The sequence below is a fragment of the Corvus hawaiiensis genome, chromosome 4 (genome assembly GCF_020740725.1).
Source record: "Corvus hawaiiensis isolate bCorHaw1 chromosome 4, bCorHaw1.pri.cur, whole genome shotgun sequence".
Lineage (NCBI taxonomy): Eukaryota > Metazoa > Chordata > Aves > Passeriformes > Corvidae > Corvus > Corvus hawaiiensis.
In genome coordinates, this window is record NC_063216.1 from 48,977,173 (window position 1) to 49,002,591 (window position 25,419).

The window sequence follows — 25,419 nt, forward strand, 5'->3', positions numbered from 1 at the left end:
TGAGAATGCAGGCCTGTGCAGTTACATAAACGCCTGACTTCGGACAGAAAAAGATGCAACCTCCATCTGCTTGCAGGGATACCACAATTTCTTGCTTATCACTTTACATCACAGAATCACAGAATTAACTAGGTTGGACAAGACCTCTGAGATCATCAAATCTAACCTATGACCTAACACCACCTCATCAACTAAACCATGGCACTGAGTGCCACGTCCAGTCTTTTTTCAAACACCTCCAGGGACAGTGACTCCGCCATCTCCCTGGGCAGACTCCAGTGCCCAAAGGAGTTTATCAGGTTGACAGGTGTGTGCCAACCATCCTTTTTTGATAAGAACACAGACATTTTTGGATTTTCAGGACATTTGACTTGTTTCAATTATCAACAGTGGAACATATTCTAGCAGACGATTCTTTAGGCAGTCCTCTTAGAAAAGTAGAATTTAGCTCATTCATCCATTCAGAGAGATACAGTGATAAAAAAAAATTGTGTGTTCTATCTAGTAAAGACTTTTATAATTTCACACTCCTTGTCACAGTATTATCACTTGCACTTTGTTTTAATAACAGATTGCTGCAAAACCATGAGCAATTCTTTAATATCTTGCATTTTTCTTACTAGCTGCCCACTGATTCAAAGCCTTATTTAAAGAGAGATTGACTCTTTTAATCCCAGCTGACCATAGGGAAAAATTCACAATAGTATCTGAGAGCCTCATACACATTCAAGAATTTAGTTGCACATACTGGCCATGAGAAGGGAGCTATTATTGTCCCCATCTTTGTATTTGGAGAATTAATGCATTGAAACACTGAAATCAGATTTACTCTAAATGTCTATTTTAAGAAAATGAGGGTGTGAATGTTACAGCTCCAGCTCTAAACAGTGATTTTGCAGTAATTCCAAGTCAAACACTTGGGATACAGCTTCCAGGTCCCTTGTGACCCTCTTATTCCTCTCCTCCTGGACTCATGAAAAAGCAACCTTTGCTTCAAGATCCTCCCTGCCTTCCGCTCCTTTTGCTATGATTTATACCCAAACTTCAGAAGAGCCTTTGGGCAGCAAGGGATTGAGATTTGAACTAACCACAGCTCAATAGAGAGCTGGCTAAGTAGGGATCTGAAGTTGAACTTCTCACTTCTTGCAAAGTCATTATAGCAAAAACCAACGACCATCTCCATCAATACTTGGACTTAGTTGAATTTGAAGGAAGCTTGGTTTTGTCAAGCAAGGTAAGTTCAAGAAGTTACTTCATGGAGGGTCTCTTCATTTTTGGACCCTAAATGCTCTCAAAAAAGATGAAGGTGCTGAATTAGTCAGTAGAAAATCATAGGCATACCCAGGAAGAGGGTATTTTCAATGTTCTTTCTATCCTGTGCATTTTTATGTGCTTAGTATTAACTTCATTTCCTGCTGAATTCTCTGTTCTTTAATGCCTCTAATTCAGCCTTGCTCTGAAGCTGCACCTCTGCCCAACTGCTCTATATTTTATGGTATACTCTTAAAAAAAAAAAATTCCTTTCTTTGTGTGTCCTCTTCTCAGTATCTTACAGAACTCTCTTTCTCACAGCTGCCATCCTGCTATTCTGTTTTTTCTCCATATATTTATATATATTCTAGGACATCTCCCAGGCCATATTTTGGTTCTTTCTGGCACAGCAAGAGATGATCTCAGCAGATCCAGCTGTGACGTGGGGACAAGTCCTTCACATCTCACAAATGGCTTGCTTTGCTTACCCAGAAACAGCAAGAGCCAGGTTGTTCCCAAGAAAAGATTCCTCTTTCACAGAGGAGTGATGTGTCCTCTGTAATATTCGATCCAAAGCCACAGGTGGTGCTCTGGCAGCAGATCTCAGGGGCAGTCTATAGCAATAGCTGCAGCCTCGGATGCTTGAACACTCATGAAACATGCCAAAGAACCTCTCCTTTTCCACCGAGCTCTCCGCAGGGGTTCTGAGTATGGCATCCCCCTCCCCTGTCTCTGTGGGGACCATTTTCCTTGTACTGTTACACATCAACAGCAAAACCAGAAAACCATGGTACACTGCTTACATTATCAGGTGTATCTACCTCAACCCAGTTGTTGACATGTACAAGTTTCCTGTCCTACTTCTTAACCTAGTACTTCTGGTTACTATAAAAGATATACTTTGCAAAAGATCACTAACCCATACAATGTCCGAGTCTAATCCTGTACACCTAAATTCTACTGAAGTTAAGACATAGGGACAAAGCTGCTGAGAAATTCAGATGGAAACCCAGCCTGGCTTGGCCAGAAATGCTGCTCAGCTCTGTCATCTCCTCCTTCCGCACCAACACAAGCAGCCTGTGAGCCCTTCCCATAAGCCTGATATTTCCATCACAGCACAATATCCCTGCCTTTTTCATGACAGGTAGCCACTGTTTATCTTAACAGTATGAAACAAACTGAGAAGACCTATGGGAGCAGTGTTACCTCCAGATCTCTGCTACCTACTCCCCCAGCTGGGAATACCCTGTGGCTGAGAGCACTCCTCTGCTTCTGCCCAGCACCCAGCTGAGGCTGTGGGGCTGGTGCACATGCTTAGTGCCCCATGTCCCTGAGTGTGTGCTGTGGCTGTCCCTCACAAAGGTGGAGATGGACTCATAGGTTTCAACTCACTGCAGCTTCGCTGCCTTGGGACAACCACAACACCACAACCACGCTATTATAATTAGTAACACACTGCTGTTTTCCTATTCTTTTACAGAATTTGTCCATAGCCTAAGAAATGCTGTAAGATAACTCGGCTATTGTGTTACTTCTGATATTACTTCTGATTGTTCTATCACAATCTGCTGAAATAGGCAAAACTATCCCAGTTACTGATGCAGCCGAAATCCAGTTCTATGCCAATATTTAGCTCTTAGTTGTAGAGGAAATTAAAAATTATTTTTAAAAAATTAAATACCCAGATAAAGAAAACAAGAATGTTCAAGATATCTACTTCTCCAGAAAAAGAAAGCAACATTTTTATTTTAAATATAAACATCATGTAAGCAAGGGGGGACTGTAACCAGCTATGCTCATGCTTTGCATGATTGATGATTTTAATATTTTGATGCTTCTAATTTTTACATCCTTTTTTATTTGTTTTTGAACATTCGAGGCAGGGTGGGAGTTGTATGCATTTAAAAACTCTGAAAAGCAAGAACACTGGCCTAGAAATTCTTGGAAAGAATGTAGCTGTGCCATGTAGAAAGGAACAGCTTTGATGTATTCGAGGAAGTGCTCCTGCTGAGCTGGCATTTTATAATTTGTTTCTGTCCAAACCAAAGTGCTCGTGCTGATTCATTAGCAAAGGGTCTGCTCTTTGCCAGATCACACTTCTCTATGCCAATCTGCTTTTGCCAGGCACTAGCAGTTCCTCTACACAGCATGTGCATAGCTTCTCCAACACGGCCATGTACTGAAGCCAGTGGCAAAGGAATACCAGGATTGATTTTGCCTTTAAAACAGACTACTTAAATATGTGGAAACATTTGTTAGAGTTGTACCAAATTCCAAAGATTTTCAAGACCTGCAGTTGGCATGACAAACATGTGGCAAAACCTTTTTTCAATTAAGCAATGCAAACATGTCTATTTCTGCATCAAACATGCAGAATGTGTTGTGGTCAGATGCAAAGCTGTCTTTGGGCTAAATGAACACTATTTCTAATGTGAAACTCCTGACTCATTTTCCCTTGTTTTGCAACATCTCTGACTGTCATCCTCCATCTTCATTTTGTTCACCAGCAGCACCTGCCCATCCTTCACCAAAGCTTCTATTCCACTTAAGAGCTTCCACCTCTTCCCCACATTTGGGCAAAGGAAGTGATGCCTGTGGGGCTGTCATAACACAGATGAGACCCTCCCATTTTATAAAATGTTATCCTTCTATTGTAGCTGAACCCTAAAAGGGAGAAGCTGAATCTCCCCCTAGCAACTCTGTTTCTTAACTTCAAAATTTACATCAGGGCCCAAGTTTCCTGCCATCTGCCCTGCTGGCTGCATATGATATTTCTTTTATGTCGCTTTTGTACCGGGGACGGTGAGAAAAAGGAACATAGTTGCATCCTGCAGTCCAGGAAGGAATGGAATTATTTATTAATTTCCAAACTCATTTATATAACCTGGTTTTCTTGAATGGCATAAGGTTACTTGTCCTTGACCATGACCTCTTAGAATGATTGGTTAAACCCTACAATACCCATTTCAAAATATTTCTTCAGTCAGTATCACAACAAGCTGCGCATAACAAGCTTGCAGGTGCGAGATACAGTATTAGTTTACAAAACCCTCTCACTGTTTACAGCTAGCGTGTATGTGAGAGAAAGACTTTCACACGATGCTGGCAGAAAGCTGTAAAATTTCTCTGCATCAGACTTTCAGCATCCACGCCTTTATCTAAAAAAATAGCTTATTTTCTAGTTGTCTTAGCAATCCAGTGTTTTTAGTATTTTTAAAAAATGGTTTGTAAAGATATCTAAAAAGAAAAGGGAATCTATTATCTCTGATAATATCACTGGTGTTACAGAAGTGTTTCAAAATACCTTGGTCTTTAAAAGGTGCATCTTGCAGGAATTACAAGTAGGATCACCAATTGCACCTACAGAGAGTCAAGACATGCCCTCCCAGCGAGGCAGAGCCCAGAGCTGTGCTGGGCAGCGCGGATGGGGAGCTGCCTTCCGCAGCCAAGAGCTGCCTCCCCACTGCGGGAGCTGCTCCTGAATATGAACCTGTCCTCTTTCTGGCTGCCTTTGAGCTTTTTAAACTAACACCTTTTGCCTCGCTATTGGAGTAGTATAATAATATTTTGGAGGAAAAATACCAAGTGCTGAATATTATCTGATAGTTTAAACTAGGGGTGTTGAAATGGTTTTAGCATAAAAACACGGTAGGAACACTGGACATCCAGGTTGACTCACACTATTTACACCAAACTCACTTTTAACATGGGTTACCCAGAAGGTTTTCATTAAACAAACTGATACCACTACATGTCTATTTTGCACCTCTGGAAGTGTAACTGTTCCTGTGTAAGAAAGCTGGATGAGACTGCATATGCAAAGGCACAGAAGTCTATGTTCAGTGTCTTCCTAGATCAAGGAAACAACCCATTGTGGAATAAACCAGGCACATCTGAAATTAATTTTCTACCTGACCTCCCAATATTAAAGAGCTTTTCTTGGTCTAGTGTTTGTTTGCAAAATTATGTTAAATTATCCTCTTAAATGTGTGCATAAGATAGATGCATGTTTCAGTATCTGGGTGATACAGGACTGCTTGATGCAGGGGCAAGGTGATATTTAGCTAAGCATTAGAGACATGTGAGGAGCTGATGCCTGTCTAAACCTGTGATTTACCATAGCAAACAAGGGACCGAAGGACACATGATTGTGTAGTTCAGCAGTTAATTATGATGGGAGCAAATTTGAATTCCTGTTCTAACTTCCAGCACCATTTCTGCATTCTGCATTAAACTATCATCAGTTAAAATAAAAAAATAAGTAATGGGAAGGGAAGCTTGAGTCAAGGTAGGTTCTCTGTCCTCCACAGCAGAGAAGTTCTCCTGGGCATCCTTGCTCTTCACCCTGATTTCTGGGAGGCCTATGAATCCAACCAGCAATATGGCTCCACTCAAGAAGACAAGTGAGAGACCAGAAAAAGGAGAAGCTCTCAGGGTCCAGCCCATGATATCTAAAAGCCAAATATGATTACACAGAGATCCTCTACACTTGATTTCTTCTGCAAATTTATGGATAGCCCAGGTTTTCCAAAAATTGTCATCAGGCTTAAACATTTCTAAGTAGACTTCAAGGCAAAAGCAGATACCTTTCAGGGTAATCTAGGCCTAACTCCTTCCCCCTCAGCATCTATGTAGAGAGACTACAGTATCACAAAACTGTCTGCAAGTGGCAACACGATACTATACTATTTGTTCAGTTAGTTACTTAACACACAGACAGACTCAAGATAATATGCACAGCTATATTTCCAAGGTCTTCTGGAGGCAGGCCTCAGCTTACTCTTCATATGCTTTGAACAAAATGAAAGCTTTGTGGGTGCAATTCATGGTCAGGCTTGACAGTCTATTAGCTTGGGCCACACAGCTCCTGCTGGACTCATGGCATGAGCAGAGCAAGGGGACAGCTGCCTGAAAAGGACAATTTAGATATCCACTCATATATTGCTCTCACAGCAAAGAGTTATTGACTTCATAACGTAGAAATCTGAAAAATACATCATTTAAACAAACAAAGGAGGGCTAAACATACTCACTGATTTATTTTCTTCTCCACTGCAAATTCTGTAATTTTAAGAAAATGTTTGAGCCACCAAAGATTTAAGTAGCTAAAGACTGAGACACGGCTTCACCAAAAAGTAAGCATCTTTCTGAGGAATACAAATAGAAAACTTGAAATAGCTGTTATAATTTAAAAACAGATGGAACCTGAATCTTTAAAAACATATTTTACACTTTGTACTTCATGACTCCAAGGTGCTGCCAAATTGCATGAGTAGATGGCAGTCAAAGTAATAATGGGCATTTTCACTTGCTCTCTCCTCTCATACACGTATCACACACACATACAGAGAGAGAGAGATGATTCATGGGAGTGGAATTTGAATGAAAGAATTTCTGGGCATTTGCTTTTCTATTTTACTCTCTAAGGCCCTCAATTCTTCTAAGAAACAAGTCAGCCCTTGTTTTATTCCTTGACACATCACGAAACTTAGATTAACCTTGCATTGAATAGAAATTAAGGATGAGTGATGGAGTTTAACAGATGACTAAAATAATATTTGTCTTTCAAACACTAACTGATTACAAAGCAGGATTGAGCTGTTAAGGAATTTAAAGTACTTAAATGCAAGAAAATGCATAACCCCTCAGTGGTAATACATATCTCCATTTGCTAAAGCTCCTTCTTCCTCTCTGCATGGTCATCCTGATACCTACATACCTTACATCAAGGCACAGTAGTCGAAGGGAGGAAAGAAAAGAAAACTAATGCTCATCCACGTATATGCTAATGAACATATGGGGAAATTTTAAAAGAACAACACACTTTACATTTCCTCAGCAGAAAAGGTTTCAAACCCTCAAACCTGGCACTTTGAAACCTGAAAGTATTCATCTATTATTCAGGTACCAAAATATGTAAATTTCTTTTATATCATTTTGAAATAAATGGGTTTATAACATGCACTAACAATTTGCTGCAGTTAAGTCAGAGGTATTCATTCCCTGAGGAGCTGGGTTACCAGCTCTCCACCTTGATTTTCATGAGACCTTCATATTTGTATTTTTCTGGCACATAAAAATATTGCATCTTGAAATGCTGTCTATGCTATCTTATCTACTGTAAAATTGATAGCTTGCATTTCCCCACCCAGTGTTATTTCCTTCTACAACAAGATCTGGTGGCTAAAATTTAAAGTCCTCTAAAGGTCCCTTCCAACCCAAACCACTCTATGATTCTATGATTCTGCAGTTCCGTGATTCTGTGGTTTATTCAGAGGAACAGCTATATGCAGAAATTTTTGGACACCTTTAATGTTAAAGAATAAAAATTAATATTTTTTTAATTAAATGAAATGAATTGTTTTATCTGGAAACACTTTTTAAGTTTCAACGCTTTAATCAGCATTAGAAATCTTGGTTATACCTAGTTGAAATCTTTTTGAAGTTATTTCAATTGATCTACTTTTCTGCAATTTTAAATGTCATCAAAATGCAGTTTTTCAAGTAGTCACTGATAAAATCAGAAATCAATGGTGACAAAATAATTTTTAAACAAGAAACATAGTGAGTTATAGAAAACTCATAAACTGCAAATAAACCAATTTCACCAAATACATTGCAAACAAAAGAGTGTTTTAATAGATCCACAAAGAAATCAATATACAATGGATAAAATTTTGCACATGTAGATTCAGGTTTTAGATCATTTCCTTTTCTCATGCAACTTATAATGTAATGCTTTACTACACTGGAAGTTGCAGCTTCCTGGAAATATCCTTAGTCCATTTGATGTCAGCTTGTAATTTCCTTTACTTTTAGTGTATATACTTAATGCTACTTTACTCTATTTTTCAAGTAGATATTATTTGTACTGTCCCATGCCCACGATCCAAGAAAGTGTTAATAATGTATATGTTTACATGCTTTCCCAGATATTTTTTAACTGCAAACTAAAATCTGAACTCCACATATAAAATTAATCTTTAATTTCTCTTTTCAAACTTAGTATTGAATTGGCTTTTTCAGCTTCAAAATCCAAAAGGTTTCTTTTATTCCATAATTAGTAGTAATTATGATTTAACTATGTTTTAGGTATTTTATTTTCTTCCCACTCAGGATATAAATATTTCCACAGTGACAAATAAAATATGTCATCTCATATTTCACAATAAATAAAGCCTGAATAAACATGGTAACAGTTGCTGATGAATTTAACAGATAAGTCTCTGGATTTTAAAATCTGCTATCAGTCATTAATTGCAACAAAAGTTTTATAATCCCTTTGGTCAACAACTATGAGTTAATGACAGCCACAAGGTAGGGCAGGTATTCAAGTTCATGGGGTCATCTCCTTTTCTTCTGAATCTGGTGGCATTTTGTTCTCTAGCAAACCAAAGCAGATTGATTGCAAAGAAGTATTGTACTAGTCTCAACTCTGAGAAATCATCACTAGGAACAGTTTTAAATTATCACTAGATAAATCCCTTTTTTCCCTACGTTGTAGATGGAGAGTCCAGCATTTTAGTGCTTTCTGCATAATCACATGGTGCAGTCTGCGGCAATTTAGCCAGACACGATGTTTGACTTGTGTTCTATCATTTCATTCTGAGCTTATTTAACCCTTCCTTGACATTGCTGTAACATTGTGGTCAATTTTGAAACCATGCAATTATTGAAAACAAAAGGTTATAATATTTTTCTTTTGAAATTTTCTAAATAAATATTGCAATTTTCTGGGCACTTCTAGGCTCAAATTGGACCTCAATCCTTGGTTAGCTTCAGCCCGTCTCATATACAGCATATTCTAATCCCTCTGGATGTAAATTGATTTGTCTGTGGGCTCAGAAAGGGTTATAACTTCCTTAAGAGCAATAGGCTACTTCAGAGAAGTGAAAACAGTTAAAATGCCACTCAGATGTCTATATCCAGTCTTTTCTTCTCCTGTGCTTTATCCTGTGTGTTGGATTTCCAGAGCTGTCTATGACAAGAAAGAATACGGACCTTCCAGGCTATTGAAAATCATGTTTTGAAAAAAAAATAAAAATAAAGTAAATCCTACCAAACCAATAATGAATTTATGTTATTTTTTTTATATTCCTTACGGATTGCAGCTCAGGCAGAACTAATCAGTCCCAGCCTGCACTAAGATTAGACTGTCCAATACTTCCCACTACTGACCTGTGATGTAAGTTCCCTATAACTTTGTCCAGTTTTATTTGGGCTAGATTTTTTCATGGCAGATAACAAGCTAAGATAAACAATTTATATGCCTTATACATAACTTCCATGCTTCAACTGCTAAAGAATGATCAATATTAAGAAAAAATATGACCCGATAAATCTCTTCAAGTTTTTAAATAAAACCTAGAACTTTAGCAGTGGGCTTGTTGAGCTGGAGGAACTACCTTCCATAGCCGGCCAAACAAAGACTTCTGGAAAATTTCGAAATGGGAACAGCAACAGTGAATAGAGGAACATCATCAAATATTATGCACATTTATAAAAGGGACATGACCTAAGAATTCACTGGCATTCTTGATTCTTTCATTTCTATATCCTTTGAGAGCCTGAACTCACACCTTAGAATTCTGTTAGGATAATTTTGTGTGTATACTGATGTGTGTTTTTCAGTTTAAATTATAAAATAATCTTTAAAGAGAGATCAGGAATATAAGGCTACATAAACTCAAGAAATATCAGCCATAAATGGATTGTATAAAAGTTATATGAGCAAAACAAGCAAGATTGTTCTGCTCATTTAAACATCTTAGTTTCAGAGAGGCTTGTGAAACAGGTTGTGTAAAATTGTGAAACAGATTGTGTTAAATAAGATTCTCTCTTCATCTTGCAAATTTTTCCCCATAATTTATTATAAAACATATACCAGATAATATAGTTCATGTAAAATATGGTACATTGAGTCCTTTCCTAGGAAATAGAACAACTATGCTGAGTCCAGCCACTAATTAGTCCAATTAAATGCAAAGCCAGACAAATAATTTCACTTTTAACCATGAAATCCTGAGTAGACTCCATTTTTACTTTATGAGCAAATGCTTATAACTTGAAATATTTAGAACTGCATTATCCCTAAATATATCCAAATTCAAATTTAGTTCTTGCTGAGATTTTGCAGTACTCTGTTTAAATTAGAGCTAATGAAATTAGCTTAATAAAAGCTAAAACATGAACTATGGTGATACTACTATTGGCATTTGAATGTTTAGAATAAGACTTATGTGTGTGTATATATATATGTACATAATAAGGCATTGTAGATGGCAAGATAAGTAGCCGAGACAGATGAGAAAAGTAGACAGATCTTGTTCCTGTCATTGGTATTAAATTCTTGCCAGAGCCTTTGCAATTTATTTGCAAAGTCTGCATAGATTTTAGGATGTTGGGACAGGGGCTTGGCAGCTGAGTTTGTGGTTCTGGACATCTTAAAATATTAGCCTCAGAAATTTTTTTTAGATAATATTGCCTAATTTTCCTCTTATTTATTTCCCATGCTCATACAGAAAGCAAGAACTGATTCATTCTCTTCAGATTGGTATTTTTTGGAATGTCACTATAATTCTCCTCCCTTCATTTCGTTACACAAATAACCTTGTTATTTATCTTATGGTTTTCCATCTTCTAACTCAGGCAAATATTAGTAATTATGGTAGAGATTTTAACTTAGCTGCAGTAAACCTTTCTCCCTGTACCTGGATCTGCCCAGCAACACCTTGCTCAGTGGCTAGCACATCTCCCATGAACGCACCAGTGCCCTGCACATGCCAAAAAATCTGCCTTTAAATGGTAAGACAACACCTCAGGCTGCAGCCCAGACCACATTAGGTGCTTGAGCTTGGCCTCTGGTGGTGTGTGGAGTTCGCTGGCTATGGACCTTTGGCTAGGGCTGCCTGAGACAATCAGGAGTCTGAGTGTTGACACAAGGGGGGAGGGGGTGGGCGGTTCTACCCTATTAGCATGCTTAATAACATTTTAAATTACTTCTCAATGAATCTCAAGTTCAGGACAAGTCAGACTTTGTTTAATACACACTGAAACTAGAATAAATTAACACAGATACTTCTTACTCTATTCTAGACTATTATCAAGATCTCCTGCTTTTAAAATACAGTCATCAGTCTTTTGATATGATACTGTTCAAGACCACTTAATATGTGTAGTTCCTTTAGAAAACAATATTTCTCCATGCTTAACATAACATTCCTGGAACAAGAAGTCATTCTGCATTTCACCCTTCCAGCCTCAGAAATCAACTGTGCTTGTTGCATGTGTGTTTTATTTTGTTTGGCTCCATTTTTCCCTTAGTTTGGAGATCAAAAAAGTGAAGCTGTTCTGTAAAAACAAGGTCTGTGTGAGTTGAAAGGAAAAAAAGGGAAAAGAATGGGGAACATTTCATTCTATATGAGTTGTACCTAACAGCTTTATTAACAGTGTGCTTCAGATGTTTTGCATTAAAATTTAATATAGAGAATGCTGAATGAGTTCCAAAATCAAGGGCATTGTTGGATAAATGCTATCACTGTGCCCAAGTTCTGAATTTTTCTGACATAAAATTGCTTGCCTGCAATTAAAGGTCCATTATTCTACCCTAAGGCATAAGTAAACACTGATAATAAGGATTCAAATTATCATAATGGTTTGTATGAATTCTATCGATTTTTATTCTCTTAGTTTTGTGCTTTTAACAGCCATTATATAGTGATATTAATATTAATAATTACTACAGGCATACATTAAATACTCTATTTTAGTCTCATCCCAGTATCAGCCTGTACTTACAAGCAGTCTGTCTTCCACAATCTGCTCCACCATTTTCTTATTGTACATTTTTAATTTTTGCTCTAGATATCCATCTCTCTTACTTTTCCTGCCAAGTCATGATACTCTCTCACTTGTCCTGTGGCTAACATATATTTTCGCAGGATAAAACACAAGTGGGCTGAAAGGAAGGACTGAGGAAGGGAAGGAGAGAGCTAAGAGACTCCTGGAGAAAAAGGCATGCTGATTTTCCAAGTGCAGGGAAGATGATGCAGCTGCTGGAACACACTGGCTTAGAACACTGCGACGGTTTCTTATCTATTTTTGCTGTATTACCACACATCAGTAACCTCATAAGTGTTTCCTCTTTCAAAACATCTCCATTTTGGCTCTGAAAGTGAAATGCCCTGGAAGGTTTGAGCTAAAAAAGTGGTAGGTTTTTATGTAGACTCAGAATAATGAAGCCATGCTTTTCCAAAAATAAACTAATTTGAAAGTGCCAAAAGACTTAAACTCTTGTTACTGACTTACTTTTCTTTGATTTTTTTATTTCAAAAGAGAGGAATAACTACAAAAATAGACCTGGAAATACTATTTAATCACAAGAGCAAAGTATAATAGATATTTACCCAATTAAGAAATCAAGAGGTAGAAAATACCAAAGGTTGTATAACCTTAGTTCACTTTTCTAGACATGGCTATCGGTGATTTGGTGAAAATAAATGATGCTCTCACTACCCCATGTTTACTGAGCTGCCTGCACAGCTCAAGCAGAAGCCACATGGAACAGCTCTTCCCCTCCCATTGCACTGCCTGGAGCAATAGCCCAGCCTTGTCCATGGGACAGGTTAATATTTTGTGTCCTCACATGTCAGTCTCTTACTGAGGCAACATTATACAGGATTCTATGGATTTTAATCTGTATAAAATTTAGAGCTGGTTGCATATGATCGGACTTTACCTGGTCTTTGTGATTGTTTGTAAGGATTGTCAAACATTCATGCTATCAGGTATAATCCTTGCTAAAAATGCTCTTCAGTGTGGAGACATCAGCACTTGTTTGATGCAGTTATCTGTATGCAATATGTATTCCTCCTGTTTAAAAACACTCATTTCCTCTCAATTTTATATCTATAAAATAAAGACCAGTAATTGAGTGTATATTGCCTGTATTCCCAAAGTGCATTTCACCCATGTGATGGGCATAGTGTTTCAATGGCCAGTTCCAGAGCTAAGAAGACATGAAGTGCCATAATCAGGGTGTTCATGTGCCCTTTAATGCATTGTTCTGCATATTCTCTGGTACGTAATAGCATGCATTGTTTAATTAAACGAGCAAACACATTTGTCCTCAGGAAAAGAGTACATTTGCAAGTAAAATGCAAAATATTTTTAAGCAGAACCCAATTAATTTCTGAGGGCAATTTGTCTGAATATTTGGGTTTGGGGCTTTTTGAAAGTTGGCCTAGGCAATTATGGTAATCCAGCAGTATTACTCTGTCTTCACTCTCATATTAAAGGCATACTTCTGTTTAAAGAAACTTCCATTTATTTTTCTCCTTGGGAATGTATGTAGTTCGTACTGGATCATAACTGGGTGTTTGTGAGTCTTGATTAATTTTTCTTGTCAGTAGCCTTGATGGGGAAAAAAGGTATTTTAATCAAATGATTTAACATTATCTAGGCAAGAATTAAGTAACCATGTTCATACTATTCTTATGAGAATTTCGTTAACCCCAGTGAGAATATTCATCTGAAGGAAATGAACAAGATTAAGCTTTCTGATTGCTAACTAATTTGTGTGATGTCAAAATGGATGTCCATGTAGTCTGAATATTAAAAAATGAGCTAAGGATAGAATTTTGATTCAGAGGATTTTTCTAATTTAAGTGACTGCCAACTCATAAAACGCAAGGTTGTTTCTGATAATGCAGTCTAGCAGTTCATCTAATTCAAAAAGAAATTTGCTAATATGTGAATTTTAGCACTTTTTCCCAAGGAATGTCCTTTGATTACATTTATACATTCAGGGTTGCAACCTCAAGGCACACAGTGACAGGATTTTCTCCACTAATCAGAGCGAGAGATGATTTGCAATTGAACCATCTAGAGCAGCAAAACCTGGGACAGGGTTACAGAAGAATCCACTAAACCCCGAAAATTCAAAACTAAACTGAAACTTTGTCCTTTATTCATCAGATACCACAAGTTCTTGCAACAGGTCTTACATAACCCGCAGCAGATGCTGTAATACATAAACAAATTGTATTGAGCTAAGAGAAAAAAGAGTCAATGTCTGTGAATGTCTTTGGTTTCATGAATTTGGTTTTACTCCTGGAAAAGAATTACCTTTCCAGTGATGACTGGTAGGAAAGATTTACAGAGGCTGTGTTAACAGATACATTTTCTGCCACATGTAGATTTTTACCCCTTGGGCAGAAAAAAGTGAATATTCAGATTACTGTGATTATCAAAATTAGGACTCAACTACCTATTTATTTTAGGCTACATATAGAAGTAGCCTAAAAAATTACATTAAAAATAAAACTTAAGTGCATCATACCAGCCAAATCAAGCACAAAGCCATTTCTTCTAGAAAAAATTCTGCGTGAATCTCTGGTTTGTGTGGAACCTATTTTAATAAGCTTTTGTAATTATCTTCCTTTTCCCTTAGTCTACATGTATATCCAGTGAGTCAAATTATACTTAAGATAAAAAGTAAAGTTCCACTAAATATCTCTTTCATCAAACCGAAGGAAACAGTGAAGAGAATCACATTTCTCACAGGATGTATCTGCAGAAGGAACTGTAAATGTCAGTGCACATTCCCCATGGCTCAGTGTTTCTTCTCCTGTTAAATCTGTCCTGTTACAAAGTACAAATAATCTTTAAGCTTTGTTTCTCAATGCTCATCAGGGTCTCCAGAAGGGTTGCTGCAGCACTGCATGATGAGCTCAGCGCTCTCAGCACAACTGGTGGCATGGGGTGGCAGGGGGACAGCCACCGGGAGAGGCAGACAGTACTGGGTAGCTGCCAATCCAGACATCAGAAGGTCGCCATGAACCTTACTTGTCCCTAAGAACCAACAGTGCTGTAGCTAATTATTTCCCAGAGCTGGAATCTGGGGTTTTGTGGTCCACAGCCTGAAAGAGCTCCAGGGGCAGCAGTCTGTTATGCATCATTACCTTCCTTCTACTCTTTAATAAATGAGAAACAAAACACAGTGAATTATAGGATTGAGCAGCTGAACCTGTGTTCTGCCAACAGTGCTAGACCACTGCAGACAGGGAAGGGTGCTTCATATGTGCCTTTGGATACAACTCTGTCTTTGCCTGATCCCACCTGTTACCATTTTCTTGAGAGAATTTCTCACCTGTCATGTGCCCCGCTACTCCTGGCTGCCAGCAGGAATAATTGCAGCTTCTGAAAAAACACTAGAGCAGTCCCTGTTGGCACTTTTTTTGACTGTTGTCAGGCCTTGCGCCCTCTCTGCTTTGCCCACATTTCTCTGCCCAGTGTAAACTGTCCTTGCAAGGAGTGAGCCCTCCCATGATAGGCTCCATGGCAGCAGGGGGCTTGATCCCTGTGTTTGAGTGCAAGTGGGTTCCTGACCTCTGCAGAGCTTCTCTATGGAAGCTGAACATCTCAAAGTTTTTGTGCTCTGTCCAAAAGGATTTTATATCCATCAGACTTCCACTGAGAAAATGTATTTGCCAATTATTATATGGAAGATCGACTTAAAAAAAAATTTTGGAAGGTTTTATAATTGCAAAAAACTGGCTGAGTATTCACCTTTGTCCAGGATGGAAAAAATAATTAGGAAACTGACTTCCTAGATTTCATCTGATACCTCACAAACACAGAAGCAGAAAGGTGAGCATATATCCAAGACAGCCTAACTGTTTGCAGAGCTGTGTTGGGACCTGGCTCGAAAGAGATGAGCTTGGGACCTCCACAGAAGTCCCCTCCACCCAATGCACACAACAGTCTCAGCATCAACACAAGCATAAGGGCACGAACAACTCAAAGACAGCAGAAACACTTGAGTCCATCACTGCTGACAGGGAAAAAGGCTGTGCCATAAAACACCTCAGCTGGACTGATCTACAGCCTGAACTGGAAAGACCAAAGGGGAAAAGGTTGTGCAGGAACAGCAAGAAATGAGATGTCCCACCCCAACTCTCCTATGAGCATTTGTTTCAAAGAACAGCTGTTTTCTATAAAGCTGACTTGGAAATTGGTATCTTCCTACTTCTGAGAGAATTCATTCACTTTATCTTTTTACTGGCAAAAGTACTATTGTTTCTTTACATTCCTGCCAGCCCTGCAGAGCCACCTCAGCACCGAGGAGGTGAACCAGAGTCTATTTTGGCATAAAGCAGAAAGGACACAGCTTGATCTCAAGATCCCAGGGTGGATTTTCAGTGCTGGCAGTCAAGAAAGTCAAGGTTTTATTTGTAAATTAAAAGAGGGGTCAACAGGAAAGTCATTGGAGAAAAAAAAGAAAAAAGCCAATATGGAACCCTACCATGCCATTTATAGTCTCTTTATAGATGAGACCATAGTTTGCGGAATGTAATTTGAGTTATAAATAATATTATTGTTTGTTTCAGCCAAAAAGCTGTAGCTCATTCAATTAAGAGAATGGATGTGTTTGTGTTGTGTCACTCATTATTTCTTTGTAAAATATATCTGTAATGATAATCTATGGAAATGTTCTTGGAGTGGTAAGGAAAAGGATAATAAAAGAACTTACACAGACATTTTCCAGTAAGAAAAATACCTGGGGATTATTTTATCTCTTTATTCCCTTAAATCAAATAGCTGCAAGCAAACAAACAAAAAAATCCTATGCCAAAAAAAAAAAAAAACCAAACCAAACCACACAACAAAAACCAAACAAATTTTAAAGAAAAAATAAATAAGGGAAGAAATGTGAATTGGCAGATTTGATTATGGAGTTCAATGTTAAAAAGGGACCATTTGTATCAATAAATCTGGGAGAGAGGCTTAGTCATTTTCTAAATCTCCTCAGCACCCAGCGTGTCCCATTCCCTTGGGTGGTGTGAGGTGCACACTCAGCAGTGAGCCACACAATGTTGTATCAATCCGTAACGCTCGCTTGTTTCAAGCACCATTGATGAGGAATTACTATATGATGTCAAACAGAAATGTTCACTGAGAAAGAGAAAGAAACATTCTTTTTCAAATATTACAATTGTAAGCACTATGCAAAAACACAGATACAGCAAGAAATAAGTCACGTTGTCCAGAAATCTGAGATGGCAATAGCAAAAGATTCATGGTATTTCTCCGAGCCATGTAATGCTGACATTTCATTTTTATAAAAAGGATGATTTTTCTTCCCATTAAAAAAATTAATAAATTCAATTTTAAGAAAAATAAAACAAGCACTATAAAACAATAATTTTAGCATCAGGTTGCAATATGTGGAATAGATTGCTTCCACCAGGATTAAGGCAGGTGGGGGAAAAGTAAAGACAAAATACATTCCTGTGAGGGAAGGATAATGAGGGGAGGGGATGTGATTTTATTTTTAATGAATGGGTTCACCCAGCGAATATCTACAGCAACATGTATAGCAGAAAGTCCTGAACTATTTCCACAGCTCCATAAGTGGCTGTTGTTTTGTACAGCAAAAAAAGGCAGTGTGTGGGAGACAGACAGGGCTCTTCCCAGTGGAGCCTGGTCTGTCCTGGTGCCAAAGGCCATTTTCAATAAATAGAAAGAGTTATAAATAGAAACTCTGTTGAATACAGGATGTCAAAGGCAGCTGAACGTGATGCTGGGCACATCACACCCCTGACTGTCACTAGTTTCAGAAAATGGTATACCTTGGTCATGCTTGTTTGGAGAGCCATGTAGGCAGACATTTGACATATTTTGATAAAGTTTGTGAAGGATTTAGTGATCTGGATTTGCAATAGCAAGTACAAGTGTGGTTATATCCCTGTGATAGTTAATCACAAGGGTCTCAAGCTAATATAAGAAACTCAATGCCGTGGTGACCAGGCTATTTCCATCACTTAAACTGAAGTGTGTAAACCTAGGTCATGAGAAGTAACCTAGAATGTTACTGTTTTATAATAAACATATTTTGGCCATATTATTATTATCATTTCAGTCACCTGAGGACCACAACCAGCAATTCCTCATTTTGGGAGCTCGTAAACTTGTGGTGGATGTATCTTGAATCAATCAGCCAGGCAAAAAACCAACCAACCAACCAACCACAAACAAGCCAAAAAAAGAAAACCTAAGAGGAGCAGAGATGTCAAGAAGCCACAGCAGAGCTCAAATACCCTGTGACAATCTCTGCCACCACAGAGTCACAATTAACATTATCCCTAAGATGAGCAAAGGGACAGTCAAAACTGAGCACAGTTAGAAGCTTAAAGAAAGTTTTGAATGATAACAAAGGTGGAAATTGTCACACAATTTCTCAGGCAGGCATTTTGTGGCAGGGTTTCACCAGTGCCGATTGAACCACCCCTTCTCACCTGAGCAGCTGCATATTTTGCACCAATAGGTAGCCATGGCAAGGGGAAAAAAATAACCTGAGATGAAATATAGCTCCTTGCACAACTTGTCTGGGAGGAGGCCACCAGTCCTGGTGGAAGTCTAAGTGGAACACCTCTCCCAGGCCCTGGGCCACTCAGCCTGAGCTCCCACCAGGATCACAAGGCACCACCATAGAGCCAGAGCGGGAGCTCCACCAAGCAGCACTCGGACTCATGGGAAAGGTGAGCCCTTGAACCCCATCATAGCCAGGGTTACCTGGGACCAGGGCATGTCCCCAGTGCACAGAAACACCAGGGAACAACCATTCAGTCACTGAACATCATCCCTTAACCCCAAGTATAAATAACCTTCCATGAAAAAATATAGTAAACTAATGGGGAAAGGGTGTTGTAATAAAAATAAGTTGCATACGAGGGGATACATTTTATCAGTAGATTTTTAAACAGATTTTTAAACATCTTCAAAGAACAAACTTTTTAGTTTGTAAGAACAAAAACCATTTCCTTCTGATAAAATGTAGACATGCTGATTGACGATGAGGTTTTTGGGCTGAATAAAATGAGTTGAGGTTTTAACTAAACCTCTGCCTCTGCTACCAAAAATATCCAAAATTTATTTGGGTTTTTTTTCACTTCTACAGCACAGAGACAAAACCTTGAACAGTGATGAAAGAATGTGGCAGAATTTTATTTTATGTGACAGAACAGAATACTTGCTGTCTTCTTTATCAGTCACCTCAGGCAATGTGAGAAAATGGGTGTTCCCCATCTACAAGTGAAATCTGGGAAGAGACAATAAGGGTGTTTAATATGAAGAAAAAATCCAAAGCAATATCATAACTTAGTTCTCCTTGCAGGAGTAAATGCTGACATGAATTGTTGAGTAAAGTAAAAGAAAGATACAGCAGAAAAATCTTAATTTCAGGAGGTATAGCAACCCACTGGAAATCATTAGGATCTCACCTTAGGCACTACCTAAGTGGTTGGTTTGAAGTTGAAAGTGAAAACACTTAAGTAAAAAAAAAAACAACAAAACAAGCAGTAACTTTGTACATACAAAGACAGGTTTTTTATGCAAAACAAGAAAAGCCAACCTGAATAAAGATAAATTGAAGGGAGATATATTAGCTGATAAAATTCAAGATGCAGAGGGACAGTGAACAGGAAACAGTAAAATATCTAAAAGTGGGGGAAAAGACTGTTTAGAAGAAAACCTATTTCCAACTTTATTCACAAAACTCTGCTGAATATCTTATGGTGAACATTGCTATTATTGCAAGATCTCAAAACATCAGCAGGAGGTGGCCTAAAAAGGACAGGTGAGCTTCTTGGATTACTAGGGAGTGTAAGGATTCACAGTGATATTTAGGAGGAGCTCAATAGCATGTTTGTCACTATTTTTGCTATAGTGAATTGGGGAGTTATCTAAACTTATATTTTGAGCCAAAAACCATTACACAATGAAAATACCATCCAGTAATACATTAATTGACAGAGCATCAAGTTATGCTGCTTTTTTTTATACTGTAGGGCAAAGTATTTTTGAAAGACAATTTGGAATTGATAGATGTTTACCTCATACTCATGTGTATTTCTTCAGAAACATTTGCCGTATCTTAGAAGCAGCATATCTGCAATGTGATGCAGGGGTTGCTATGGTGAGTTCACATCTCTTATTTAATCCTGTACTTGAGTAAATACACATTGTAACAACCTCTGTTGAAGGTGCTATTAGTAAAGTTATGTCAGCATTTCTATGAAAAATACTTGTTTTCCTGTTATGATTTGGCCAAAAAACAAAGAAAACTATTCCTAAACCAAATCCACAGAAGCCCTTTGTACTCTTCCAGTGTATTTTTAGCACAGCATCAATACCTTTCTGAAGTCTTCAGTCATAAAAATCAAAGTAAAAAATCAATGCATTTATTTCTATTCTTTAGTAGTTAGTAATTTTGATTACAGTTATGGGATTTATCATTTAGAAAAATCTTTAGGAAAATTTGGGGGTTAGTTTTCATTTCACTGTTCCAGCTGGTACCAGTGGTCATTCAGTCAGGCATTAATTGCAGCACTTGTTTTACAGCCCGCCTGTACTGCCAGAATCACATAAAGACACTTCTGTACAAAGGAGAACCAGGTCCTTAGTTCTTGTATTTAATGATTCAATTTAACTAAATGGCATCAGAAGTGTAACTTGTAGACTCCAGTGCAATCTTTTTGAGCAATTATTTGAGTCACTTTCCAGCCTAACATTTAAGCAATGAGTGCTTAGTTGGAAATAATTGAATACTTTTATCTTTTTGGCACCTATTTACTGTCATAATCATTTACTTTGAAAAAGAATGAGTAAGTCTGTGAGAATATTTTTCTCCATGAGCTACCCTGTGTATGTCAGGACAATTCTTGTATACATTTTTAGGTTTATCTGATTAAATGTTTTCCTTTCATGGTCATTTTTTAACAAACTTTTGTGGGAAATGTCTACATTTGACAAAATCCCTTAAAACAGATAACAGTATTTTTGAAGCAAAAGTGCTATAAAAATATTTCTAAACACATATATGTTTACTCAAAAAGTAAGTTTTAAGGACCTGGGAAAGTCAAAATTTAGCATAAAAAACCAAGTAAGTTTATCCAACTTGCCCATAAGGTCTGATTATTATACTGGGAATTGCATGTGTGCTTTCATGTTGACCTTGTGAAGACTATACTTTTAAGTGAAATGATCCCTTCTGTGCTTCATGTCAGCCAGTAAGAGTGGATGGTCATTTCTGAAGTGGATGAATAGTGTGGCTGAACAAAAAAGTCTTCCTCAAAAGTCAAGAAGAACATGTTTGGATGGAGAAACTCAAACAGATCATGAATGTACATCATTAGCTGGTAACGAGAAGGAAAGGCTATCTTTTGAGAATTTATTCCAATAGTCAGAACGAGAGATGTGTAATAGGTTTCAGATGTTGCCCTGGCATAAACTATAGAAGCTGGGTCTTTTACACAGCTTAAATTAGGGCTCTTCATGTTAAATGGAATCACTGATATTGTTGAAATAATGTTGATGGTGTCTTAGGGAGTGGCTCCAAGTTTTAAGTGCTACAGGATTTGGATGTTACTGCCCAACTTGTTGCTCAGTTTCTGAATAGGATAGCCCTCAAGCTCTCCAAATCAAATACTACAGCACTACAAGTTGAGCAATGTCTTTTCAATCTTCTGCTGTAAGGCCTTCATTCCAAAAACAAGCCAGTATCTGACATTGCAGTATTAGGGTCAAAAGCAGCAGCAGCAACACTAAAAGTTGTAGGAAGTACTGTCCAATAATGTAAACAAAGGAACAATAGAACATAATGAATTTTACTTGTCTTGTGGCATCTGCCTATGAGTAGAACATGACTTAGGCACCAGCCTACCCACATTTCAAAAGAATTATTGCTATGAAGACTAGTAATTAATCTTTTTTCTTTTATTAGGATGCTGTATTCATATTTTCCGTACCAGTTATTTTCAGTTGTATTAATCAAAGTACAAAGAAATCCTTCTAAGACAATCAGTCAGCTTGTTGTTTGTTTCTCTATCTCTTTCCTTCACTTGTGCATAAAAGAACTGGAGCAAAGGAGGACTGGAAGGAATGAAATAAGTTCTACATTTAAGGATCTCCATTGGAAAATTCTCAGACCTCAAAGGTGAATGTATTATCATGTATTATCAGCAGGGTAAAGCCTGGTAGCTCTGTCCATCTCATGTGTGATAAGACAAAAAAGAGTTTTTCAAATAAACAGATCCCAGAAAACAGCATCTGAGCTGTCTTGAAAAATCCAAGAGAAAATGGCATGGTTCACCAGAGCAATGTGTTAAGAGCCACCTCCCACCATCCCTTAGGCGCCCAGTGTGTACATGCTGAAACAGTTGACACCTCTGGCTTCCTTATGGGCATTACCTTTAGAATACACTCAAAATATAACCTTGAGATGATAAATGTAGAGAATAAAAGACATGGAAGAGATTTAAAAAATCTTGGTCCATGGTTAAAAATTCATACCAGCATATAGCATTTTTTGTGTGTGTCACTTTTCTGAGCCACAATAGATTAAAGTTATCAATACATATCTATTGCTTTGGCTTAGTGGTAAATCCAGAACTTCTTAGTGACAGTCATTGGTGGCTAAAACTTCTTGATGTTAACTTCTTCATTCTTATGACAGAAAATTTCAGGTAAAGTTAGAAACACCATGTTGTGTTTTTCTTTACCAAAAGTCCTATGGAGCACCAGTGAACCACAGATTCCAGACCTTGAAAGTCATGCAACAGACTCTCTTGATGCACAATTTGACATGATTTTCATCTACTGCTATGAACTATTAGCACCAGAAAGCAAAAAAATCAAAACTACAGTACAAAGACTTTCATCATTATCCACATGCGTAAAGTACAGAGAAGGGAAAAATTCATCATCTTGTTAATATTTTGAATTTCACTTTCATATCATGGAAAGCAAAACTTTCTGTAAAATAACAGACAATATATCATGATAAAGAGTTCAGAGTTTGAAGGAAGAAATAAAAAATATAAGAGTTATGTGATTAAGAAACATATAAAAAAATTTTAAGAATATTGGATGAAGTTCAACTATCCAATTAAAAGATGAATGCTCATGCAGCATATTAGCCAATCAACAAATTCTACAAACACTAACTGATTTTCATAAAATCATTGTGAAATAGGGAGAAAATTATTGTCACACTTTCCTTCTCATCAGAACTGAATATTAGGTCTCAAAACATGTCTCACATCACTACCATTGAGTCTTGCAAATAGTAGTAGTAATAGTCAAGGTCACCATCTGGTCTTGATGATTCAGTTCGGATTTCACAGCCACCATGGACAGTTTCTCTATACACTATTAAACCATCATTTTGCTTCAAGGCAAGGTTTTCTTCAAAGCAAATAGAAAATTTCAAAACATTGCAACAAAAGGTATAACATGTTCTTGCTTTCCTAGAAATCTAAAAATTATCTTAACTTACAAAGTACCTGTGATTCCTAATACAGCTTGTTTTCTCCTTTTTTTCTTTAATTTATCCAGAAATTAGATCTGAAAATTTAAAAGTCATTTTTCAGACATTAGTGTTAAAGCCATTGCAGGGGACGAGAAAAAATGGGGTAAGTTAGCCAGAACCAGAAAATTCCACAATGAAACCAAAGATTGACATCTAAGGAATAAACCTGTGTTCCTCAAGCTCACCACAAGTCTTGTTAGGACACATGGTTTTACCCTTCTGCTTTTAAGGCAGATTAGTGGGTAATGTTCTGATTATTGAAACTGAGAGAAGCAAAATTGCTGGATGCCGCAGGAATATGATGTTTTAGTATATTTTCTTTTTACAGTGAAAAAATTAGGGAATGACAAGGCTACTCAGAGAGATCTTTGCCAGTAATAAGACTTTAGTCTGAATAAATATCTCAGGATTCAGCCCATGTTTCTACTTTATGGTTTACTTCCTACTAATTCCAAAGCAAGTGAAAACACAGAGCAAACAAAAGAGTAACTAGCTGACAGACATTTTTAGTTTTGTTTGAAATAGGTGTCACAGTACTACACATATCTTAAAAGCATGACTCATCTTGTACCTTTTTGTTTCTATTTTACTGTGGAAAATATCATTCCTACACTTCCTACTTTTGTGTCACTTAGTGTACCGTTAGATCAGATCTTTCTCCATGCGAGAGTGAAGTTTGTCATGAGCATAAATGCTGCCCACAGGAGTAGAAGGAATATTGAGCCAAGTCCTTTCTGACCATTTACACCATCGGCCTGTGGTGGAGGAAAAGATGAGTGACACCACCTCAGACATCATTACCGATTCCTTTGGGTTTGGAGCTATAATGGTTGCAGAAACAGTTCTAAGAGAGAAGGAGCACTTTAGAAATTTCTTCTGCCGATTAAAGTTTTTCACGGGGTGGAGAGATTCCCAGCCAGACAATGGCAGAGGAAGGGCTAAAACAGAGTCCAGGAAGAAAGTGTAAAGTATGACTGGCTCAGGAGGCATAAATTTTCCACTCTAGGTGAAAGCATCAAACTTAGCACAGAACTGGGGCATTTGAAAAATCTCTGTTATCACTGTTCCTATCCAGGATGCTGCATGAAACTTTGTGATAGCTAGTCGAGCTGCACACATCATAAAACCCATGTTATAATTCTCAGTTTTTTACAGCTTAGCATAAATCAGAACCAGATCTGAAACACATCGTATAGCTTGAATTGGAGTTACAGTCTCAATACAAGAAATACTTGTTTCCTCTTGCCAAAGTGGTGAAGCTTGAGTAGATCTTTAACATCAAGCCAAATATGGACAAGAAGGAGGTCTATACACAAACACTTCTGGAAATAGAAATACATTCATTTTCAAATAGAAATATCACTGAGCAGTACACACAGACATTGCATCTGTACAGGAAATGGACATTTCCCACCTTCATAATTACATAGGACTATAGAAAGTAAATTTCTCACTTACCACATAGCAGTACTTGCAATAACAAAACAAATTTTATCTTCTGAGTCTCCTTATTTTGCTGGAATGGAGGTGGGGAAAAATCCAGCTCAGTTCATCAACATGTTTAAATAGTGTCTTTCAGAAAGGATTTAGAAGCAAATATGTACTGTTGCACTGGGCAGCTGCTCCTGCGGATTTCCAGTTAAACAAACATCTATTGCAAGGTATGTCTCGTAAAGAGGTTGTATTCTCTAGGCTTTTTCTAGGGTCATGGTCATCACCAGGGAATTGTGGTTTTCAGATTTATGAAATTACTAGTTGGTATTTGTGCACATTTGCAAAATAGTATAATGAACAATAGT

The 25,419-nt window shown here is 37.6% G+C and overlaps 1 long non-coding RNA gene across 1 annotated transcript in view; it reads right to left on the minus strand.

The window, feature by feature from the left end:
* The window catches only part of LOC125325573, a 58,614-nt gene extending 33,417 nt beyond the window's left edge, over nt 1-25,197 (minus strand). Inside the window, exon 1 of the long non-coding RNA XR_007203409.1 lies at nt 25,079-25,197. This is a non-coding gene — a long non-coding RNA (uncharacterized LOC125325573). The remainder of the gene's footprint in view (nt 1-25,078) is intronic.
* Nucleotides 25,198-25,419: the final 222 nt, after the last annotated feature.